Source organism: Xiphophorus maculatus, chromosome 16 (genome assembly GCF_002775205.1).
Source record: "Xiphophorus maculatus strain JP 163 A chromosome 16, X_maculatus-5.0-male, whole genome shotgun sequence".
Classification (NCBI taxonomy): domain Eukaryota; kingdom Metazoa; phylum Chordata; class Actinopteri; order Cyprinodontiformes; family Poeciliidae; genus Xiphophorus; species Xiphophorus maculatus.
This window is the reverse complement of record NC_036458.1, coordinates 10,004,958-10,015,462: the sequence shown is the minus strand read 5'-3', so window position 1 is coordinate 10,015,462 and position 10,505 is coordinate 10,004,958.

Genomic DNA, 10,505 nt, shown 5'->3' with positions numbered 1-10,505 from the left:
GTGGTACTGCAGCAGTGAAAGAAACCCATCCTCCCACTACACAAAATCCATTTTTGCATAAATGATCGTGACGTAGCCTTGTTTGCCATTTCACCTTCCAACAAAAATCAGATAGTCTATCAGAATAGTGAACAGGCTTCCTTTTAAAGCAACTGCAGTACAAAGCTTTCAGACTCAATTTTCATACATACTTTACTCACTAAGTGCTCTCTCAGCTTTTTACAGTTTTGCTTGTATTTTTTTTTTCTCTGTTGCTTGTCCAGTCTCATCTTGCTTACTTGAATAATGTTTATCCAATTTACTCACAATTAGTGAATCAAAAATAGAAATATTTATTTTAATTAAGACAACTAAGCAATGAAGGGACTGATTCTGCATGGCAGTGACCATATGGACTCTACTAACACTATTTTGCCAAGTAGGCTGGTAACAGATGCCACAGGGCAGTTTATTTACCCTGGAAGAAATGACTCGAAGAAAACTTGGTGGATTCTTGCAGAAAATTTGTTGGTTAATCATTGACCATATTTCATTTTTTAAACCTAAAGTTAAACTAGAGATTACATTTCTACTCTCATTTATGCTTTCATAATCTTTCATGTAATTGAGGCAGCAAGCCTGGAAGAAATGGTTTTTGATCGCTGATGACTCAACAATAACTTCTTTTGGTGTTTTAAAAGCATTATGCTCCATATTCACAACATATAGGTTTCTGTTACAGGTATTTGATAAGATACATATTTTGACTGCAGAATGATGAGGAATGAAGAAAAGCAAAGAAACAGCTTTTAAAATCTGCTTTAAAATTTTAACTACAATAACTGAAAAGCTCTGTTCTGAAGCCCACAAAGCAAATAACGCAGCACCATTTTTATTCACCTGTTTAGTTATAAGTGTGGTTATGTATTCCATATTTACAGACCACTTCTGCTGTGTCTCCAGTCTAATTAACCCCCTTATTCATCTTACTTGTTATTATATTATGTATCTTTAATATTCGTTTTTGCTACAGATCACTGTGAATTAAAGGAGTGGGAGCACTTTGGGGAGTGAAGTGTGTTAAATGTGTAGGAGAAAATGGGTTTTCTAATGTTGCGGTTGTCAATAGACGGTATAGTTGGAATTCATTTAAATCAGGCTTCCACTGCCTGAGAGGGAAAACATTTAACTAAATGCTGTACTTTCACTCAGTTTATTTGCTAGTTAGTCTTTTCTTTAATGGTTGATGATGTAAATGCAAATTAAGGACGAAAATGGAGAAAATCAGCTCTTGCATGAGCACTTCCATCGCTAAGCTAAAGTGACATCACTGTGGAAGCACCTCAGGAACAATGAAGTGGAGTGTTACTTCGCTTAAAAAAGTGTGCAAACACTTGAGGATTGAGGCCATCAGAAAGCATGCAGAGCCAAGTTTGCACGTTGAAGTGTGTAGCCACAGTGGCTTGTTGCTATAGAAGCAAGGGCAGATTTTACAAAGGGACATTACACACCTACACACTAAAGAACTATTCACTTAATGTGCTCCTGGGGGACCTGTTCACCGCTGCACCGTCAATTCACCTCTTCTTTTTACCCCACTTTCAATCTTCATTCTCTCCTTTCTATTCCATTTTGTGCTTTTTTAAGGAGCAGGTGCAAATTTGGGGTTCTAAAATTGCTTTTTTTAAGCTGTTGGGTAAATTGGATAGGCTGTTTTTTTTCTGTAATATCTTTCCCACCTACATTTCCACATCCCCATTCAGATATGTGTAATGTAACACTTGCTGAGCTCAAACGGAGTCGGAGCACAGCCTTCACGATTCTTCCACCAAAGCCGTTTGAGCCGCACAACAGCAGAATGACAGCGTGACCCAACCGATGTTTAATCACAGTGTTTCAAATTTAGATTAGAGTTATTTAATAGTCCGTTTACAAAACACACACTGTTGAGGCTCTCTACGTGTGGGTGTGTCAGGGCAAAAAACTAATAATGGCACAAATAATTAAAAGCAGCGACACAATGAATATTAATCAGAAATGACACAGAATGGAGCAGCTCTTGCTGCTTTTTCTAGAAAGTAAAAAGCTACCAATCAGCTAAAAAGCTTTTTGAAAATGCAATTAAATAGTGGCCATGACTTAATTAGGTAGCCCGTAGTTATCCGAGGATTTCATTAAGGATTTCATTGAATCTTTCCTGCCTTGAATTAGACCATGGCCATGTGAAAATAGGAAGTTTAACCTACAGTTTAACCTTTGGGTTAAAGCGCTGAGCATGTGCCATTCTCATTTTTCTGTTTTTTTACATCCACGAGGTTACTACAGTCGAACCTGTGGCAGCGCAAAGTGGAGAAGTGACCAGTAAACAGGGAAAGGCGGATGAATACTGTGAAATTTATACCAGGTTGAGTCAAACAGGCCAAGAAATTTAAAGACATGATCAAATCTAATGGCCTAAGTAAGTCACAGGTCAAAGTGAGTATCTTGCAGATTGTCGTAACTCATTGCTCAATAATTGGTCTAGAGCTGCTGTCTATAAAGTGAAACTAATCTTATACATAAATCAAACTGATTTTAAATAGTATCCAATAAATTGATTTAAAAAACATTATTATCAAACAAGTTATGATGAAACACAAATTAAATCATTGATAAACCACACTCATCCAATTCAGTTCCTTTTAGAGTACCAATTAACAAATCCAGTTTATCTACAAAGATTAATTGTTTGTCCTGTAACCAGGATGAACGCAGCTCTTTCTGTCTCAGTTGTTGTGTCTTTTGCCTGCTGGTGTTGGGTCCAGTGGTGTCGGTTCTGTCACAATGTGCCAGGGCAACTGTGGCTACAATGTAGCTTACCAGCATCAGCGTGCATGAACAGGTGAATGATTAAATGTAGGGTGAAGTGCATTGAAGTCCACTGGACATGATAAAGTGCAGTAAAACCACAGGCCATTGAGACAAATTTAAATTAATTTCTGTATACTTCTGTTTAATCCTAGTTCTTAATCCTAGATCTTGGAAGAAAAAAAAAAATAATGCAACACTGGATAGAAATAAATCTTGTGACATTGCAGAAGTGTATCAAATAATACCACAGGGAAAGCATGTCCAAATCAAAGATAGAATGAAATATTGGATAGTGTGACTTTAATCTTATAATCCAGTCAAATTCAGTTTGCGATATTACAAAAAAGTTATCTATGGTAGAGCATAGATAGATGACCTCCATTGATTCAATGACTTTGTGTGGATGTAACGCATCAGAGGGAGGGTTGATGACATCAAGCATTCCTATCTTTTGAGCAATGAAGACATTAAGCCAAATCAAAGGCTTTTGGCTACAGAGGATATTTAGCACTTTACACTTTCTGTAATAGAATTACTGCAACTGAAATTAACTGTGCGACTTAGCTCTATTTTCTTTCAGATACACAACTCAAAGTAATTTTATCCATTTTGACTTTGGAGGAAATTCATAATGTGAGTTACACTGTTTGCACAGAGTTTAATTTAAAACAGAGTAGAACAGAAATAACTTTTATTGCCCCTCAGTGAGGAAATTTCAGTGAGCCAGCAGCAAAGCGAAAGGGAAGTTAAAAAATGCAGACTCACACATAGTATAAAAGTAGTACAAGTATAAAACAAAATATAAAAATAAAAGAGTGTATAGTAAGGTCAGATTTACGGCATAAGAAGGAAAAACAAATTATGTGCATGGATTAAAAATTGCATACTCAGATTAAAAGAAATGGGCAACTAAGGGAATTTAAAAAATTTACAAAATGTGCATAAATATTTCTGCATATAAACATCAGCAGGCTATTTACAAGAAATAGTAAAATTGAGCAAATAACTGGAGGAATGTAAACATTTATTGACTTAACTGGGAGCAGTGATAGTTTTAAAGTCTAATTTATTTATTTTCATTCGACATTTTAATGCTATTAAATCTTTGGTGTTTTGAAAAGGTAACAAACATCTAATATTAATGATTGCCCTCTGCAGCTCCACTTCATCATGTTTGCCCCTCACATAGCTAATTATAGCCTGGTAAGCAGGGCAAATTAACTGACAGAGCTTGCATTTCTTTATACTAATTACTTTAGTAAGTCAGATGTTAATTATTCTTATAACACCCATATGATTAGTTTTATTTCATCACAAAATGTGTTAATGTGATAATCAAATTCAACTTGTCAACAAGGTGCAAGAACTCCTCTCACATACCAGTAGTTACAGATCGGCACAACTGGAAAGACAAAAAAAAAAAAATAATACGGTTCTGATTCAGTCGAATTAAATTAGGCTGAAGCCACAACAATGGTTCTCCTGTGCAGCTCCTGGAGATAAAAAGAAATCAGACAGATCCAGACAGAAATTTTAAGAGCACAGAGCCAGCAGAGACAGAGGTCAGTCATGTTAACTGGATCCTGGAACAGGAGAACAGATTTATACCCCACAGGCAAGCTGCGAGACCACCAGCTGCGACAACACTCGAGAAGTACAGCAAACACCACAGCAAAACAAAGCCAAAAAAAAAAGAAGATGGCAAAGCCCATCACTGCAGGCACTTCCAGAGTTACGTCAGACAAATATGCAGTGGCAACACAACAATACAGAAAATAAGCAATTAAACAGAAACTTTTAGATAAGTTTCTGTGAAATTATACTATATTTCATAAAATTCGCTCCAGATCAGGTTTAAATAAACTATTGTATCAAATAAGTAGAAAAAGCTTTATTAAACTTAGTCAGCTAATTGATGAGAGAGATCTTTTGTCCTTTAAATGGCTTCAGCATGAGCATAAACTTACAGCTGCCATCTATTTACATAATTACGTAAAGGTTTCACATACATTGACCCTACATTACAATTATAGCTGTAATTTTCCCACCACACAGCACAGTTGCTCTTCTTTGTGTCATAACGCCTGCAAGTCTGTTGTGTCAAAGAAGGCAAGTGCAAAACATTCATGTAAAAAATATATTTTCTATTAGTGATGAAGACATTTATGTGAGGAAGGAAACATATTTGATATTTTGATCAGTAAAGATTCTGATTTTGATAAGACCAGCATTTTTCTGCTTTGGCCATTCATCAAGAGAAAAAAAGCAATGATAGCATCAAACTTTTCATCTACTTCTGGAGGTATATATAGAAATTTATAACACATTTAAATATGCAGTTATTTTGTAATAATTATACATCTGACCATGAAATAGGTTTTTCTTATTTACCAAGTAGAATTTAAAGATTAATCTACTTTATAAATGAAACCAAATAAGATAATTAGGACTTGTTTCATGGGAAAAATAGACAACAACTTTAAGGCTTGATAACCGACAATAATTTGAATAAACTGTGATACTCACCATAATAACTGGACTAATTTCTTTATGTGTCTCTTTCAAAAAACAAATTTGCAAGGACTGTCAATAAAGTTAACATTTCAGTTCGGTCCAATCTAACAAATAGACAAAGAAAGAATTTTCTGCAACTATATTACAAAACGTCCGACATAAGCTGAGCAGCAAATCCTGAACAATAAAGAGAACACAAATCTTTCTGTTGTCATCGTACTTTCAGTGTTAACAGAAAGTACACCTTCTGTTAACATTGCGGTTTAAAAATAAAGTGCGATCTAATTTTCATTTGATTTTAAATCCCTTTAAATTTAACTCGATAATGCTGTCATTTAGTACACAGAAATGAAGCCAAATTTGATGTTTTTGAAAAAGTTTTTTCTTTTTTTTAGAAATTCTAAAATCTTGGCTGCAAAATTCACTTCTTCAGGCATCGGAGAGATTGACAGACTCTTAATATATTTCAGGCTTTAATCAGATCAGCTACTAATACTATCAATGCATTTGCACTTTTTTCTGGTGTCCAAATAATTCAATTTTAAATTTATGTGTCCAAAGAAGATTATTCCAGGAGAGCTTTTAGTTTTCTTGGTCCATGTCATCGCTTAAGTTGTGCAGCCTTTACATTAAGTCTCTTTATTCTGACTCTTCTGCACCTTCAGTCTATTAAAAAAAACCTCTTCTGATCATAACTCTCTCCTGCTTTACTGTCCTGCATTTAGGTTCTCTAACTTCCTCCACAACCTGGACCATGACATCCTCACTCTAAATGATTAGATGGTAGGACTAATGTGTGGGGGGGGGGGACAAAGTCAACCATTAGGTAAATAAAAAGGCAGTTTTATTTTGTTCATTCTTTCATAAAGAAGTCAACTTTTGAGCAGCTATGAGTACCGAGTAATATTAGATTATGTGGAACTGAATTAAATATTTAACCTCATTTCAAACTGTGAGTAAAGCCAGCTTAGGTCATGGAGGAGGGAGAGATAAGAGGGATGCCACCTTAGGCTTGAGGGCTGAAGCATTGCCCCAGCTGAAATCTGGCCAAATTAAGCAGGAGATGGTGGAATAAGGATGGCTCTGAGGGGCCCTGGTACTATGCTCTGGTTCATTTCTCTAATTAATGTTATGCAGATGCCTTCACATTTCATCCAGAGAGCAGGGCAGGACATTGGGGATACAAGAGTAAAGAGCCACTGTAATTACTGAGTTTCAGAGTGAGAATAAAATATGAAAGGCATTGATCATCTGTGCTAATATGCTGAAGGAAATAAGACACAAATACGACAGTTTTCATTTATTTATCTTGAATTTATTAATAAATCCTGTTCACTTGTGGCATCTTGTTTTCTCCTGTTGCCATATTTTAGTTATTTCTCCCAAACCAATTCTAAAAATTGGTTTACCAATGAATGTCCCTGAACATAAAACTATCTGATATAAAGCATTGAGGATCCTGCTGTGTCACTGTGGCAGCGTATTCATTTTTTTCCTATGAAGCCACGGGAGTGTAAAAGTAGTTGCTTTTCCAGGGTTTAAGGTTCCTGTTAATCCCCTGCCTGTGTGGTTATGGAGGTAAAACACATTTTCGAGCTCATGCTCTGTAGCAAACTGCACTGGTGTGTAGCTTAAGCTACGAGCAACAAGGAAGGGAAGATTCAGCCATTTTTTTCCTTGGGAGCGTTTTTTTTTCCAGTGTCGTGCTGTTGGACGCGTGTATTTTGGGGATTAGTGGCTTAATCGACCTTGTAATGGGGAGATCAGGGTGGCATGCAGGCATGGAGAGAAGAGCACGCATACACACACACACACACACACCCATGCTCATACACACTTAAACTGTATTCTCTTGTGCACAGTGTCATATTCAGGCAAACACACTTAAGCTTAAAAATCTTTGCATCCTTGCTTTATCAAAAACACACAACCATAATGGCATGAGATACTTTATTTCATAGAACACTGCACCACTTGAAACCAAGTACAAGATTTTCCTTTTGAAGGAAATATATACCATACACACCCCAATTCACACACACACATTGACACTAATGACCTCATACTTCTTCCCAATAGCCACAAAATGTACACTTGCACCACGTAGTACACCCCAGCACATTGGATGCCTTATCACGGCGTCCACCCACTGCTCCCACTGTTAATATGCTGTGGCTGTGCGGGTACATTGTACTGCAGACCGAGGGCTCTCCGGGGGGTCAGTGTATTGTCTCGGTGAACAATGAGCACTCTGGCTAATGCTTCTGTGGACTCCAGAGGTCAGCCCTGTGAGTCACTCTTTCCGTCTCTGTATTTCCTACACTGTATGTCCGTCTCTTTCTGTCTTTCCTGTTTCCCCCAGAGGGATTGTTTGCCCTCTCTCTGACTAGTGTGCTGGTTGGAGTTGAGGGCCTGGAAGGCCAAAGGTATGGGAGTAATCTGTGTGTTATCTCATATCAGCGGCAGCCGTGGAATCCAGTGCACCACAGCTGATAAGATGAACAAACAGTTGGGATCATTAGAGCGAAGGCATTGTGTAATCATCACTTTAATCTCTCTCTAATCTCGACATCTCCAACTAGCCGGGGCCTCCAAAGCACACGGGGATGAGGTGCTGTCCAACAGCTAGGCCTCCACCCAAATAGTCAGTACACACACACACACACAACACAAAATACTTTGGTATACACAAGTGAACCTACACTGAGAGGAAACACAATCAAACACCGCAGCTAGCGCACATGTGGATACACACATCAGCACACACACAAGTCGACAATTCCATTTTTTTTTTTGTTTCTGAACTAATAACGGGCTATGCGCACATGGCCAACCCAGAGGAAAAAATCAATACTCTCTCAGACAAAATCAAGATTTCTTTCATCCTCCTATTTTTTTCCTCTGTTGCCTTCTCCCATCTCTCTGTTTCCTTTCTCCCCCCCAATTCTCCACTTTCACAATCGACATCAGTAGCTTCTTGATCTCAGTGGAAGTCCTTGGAGCACCAGAACACTAGTGATACTCATCCTTCGAGGTTGATCGATTCAAATAATAAGATATTTTCCCAAGATGCTCGTCTTGGCTCCGTGACCCACACATTTTCATTTCTTAGCTCATCTGTGTATAACAAAGGCAACCCTTGAAAAAGCAGGTCAAGAGTTTCTTCTGCCAGTACTTGAGAGGACTTCCTGGATCAGTACCAGATCTTTTATTGCCCAAGGATAAAGAATACCGCAGCAAGTGATGAGCTAGGAATGATTATCACGGAAGGTGGTAAAATAGTCAGAATGTAGTGCTCAACAAATACATTAACTGGACAGGCAAAGCAGGAGAGAGGTTTAATGAGAGAAGAAAAAAGGAAAGAGGGCAAAAAGAAAGAAGCCGGAGACAAACAGCACAGCCTGCCATCCATCCACGCTGGCATGTTCTCATCTTTAAAGGTACAAACAAATTAAATTTCTCTGTTTCAGCGATCTTGCAGATGGACATTAAAAGAAATATAACCAAGCAATTCCTAATTTCCTTTGACTGAAGAACGTTGGAGATAATTTGCGTTTTCTGCTGGCTGCTGCTGACTGCACTCTGGCAAAGGACGAGTTGGGATGCACTAAGGCTGGGAAGCAAGGAAGATAGGCAGATATAATCCCGCATGTTATTTTTCTGTTTTCCTTTAAAGCCTTGGCACAATCAGAATGCCTCGGTTATGCCAATAAAGCCTACTGGAAATTAATTTAACAGACAGAATTAGCCAGTAACACTTAGGGGGGAGAGAGTGTCAGGGAGGTGTCTGAACAGGGAGAAGGAAGCTCATTACAGCTCAGATTTTTATAATATATAGATCCCTCATTTTGTTTCTGCAGTTTGTTTTATTTATTTGAAGTTAGAGGCTTAATGAGATCCCAGTGGTACTTCAATAGCTAACCATGAGAAAAGGAGAGGGAGGACTCAGGCAAGCAAATAAAAAGGGGAAAAGAAGGGCTGTGAATCATAACATTAGCAAAGGTGTAACAAATTAAAAAGAAGAGACGAAAAAGAGCAAAATAAAAATACACAGAAATGCACAACTTACTGATAGGTACATTGCTGCTCTTCAGCAACGTTCAGCACCAGTTTGGTCTTTGTGCTAATCAGATTTTGGGAAAGGACCGGCAGATGCTCAGCCAGGATGTTGTATGCTCCAATGAAATGGAGCCCGATGCAGATTGCATACCTCAACTCTGGCTGAAAGAGATTGGCCACAGCAACACGGCAGCCTGCCAGCTCTTTGGGCCGAGGAAAAGAATGGAAAACAGATGCCCCATAAAATGCCCTGGCAGGAGGGTTTTGTATTGATGTACTTGTTGTATTTTCGCTCTCTAAACAATGCTGTATTACTTAGTTAAACATGGTGCATGGATGAATGAGCATAAGCTTTGGTTAAAGAGATTGAGAGAGAGTATGAGCGTATTTGGTTTGGTTGGATCTAATCTCTGCATCCAAGTGAGCCAAAGTCATAAGCAAAACAAGCTGCTGCTCAGGGTTCCTAGGCCAGCAGTGGGCTCTCAAGGATGCATCGTTTCTCACGTAGAACATGTTTCTCAATATTCAGGTTGTTCTTTACTTAGAAAGATGCTCTCCAACAACAACAAATCCAAGAACCGATTAGAAAAAAAATCATTAGACTCTTTCACAAAACAAAAGATAATTCCAAGTGGATGCAATGTTATTCCACACTACTTTTAGTTTAAAACAACCCAACAGTGCTTGTAACAGAGGGTGTAACATGACTTTAATGCACATGACACTGAAGTCTCATTATTGTTTCATTTCTTTTTGACGATAATTGCAGATGGACTCAGTATAACCATCCTGCTGTTGGCTGAGTAAATCTTTCAAAATTAAAATGTAAGGACACTCAGTGGGGACCCGGAAATTCAACCACACACAGGAGTTTGCAGAGGAAAAAAAAAAGTTTAATTTAATTTTCAGATTTGGGTTGCTGCTCAGGATGTGGTTGTCAAACAAAGCACTGAGAAAAGAGGGGAGAAGGCTGGTGATGCACTGATAGAGGGGTAACTTAGAAATGTTCAGCTTGACTGACCTGTAGTGCAGTGGACAGGTGGAGCAGAGAAACCAGGTAGAACAGGCTGCTGTGGAATCAATGAAACTCACCACAAGGAGAT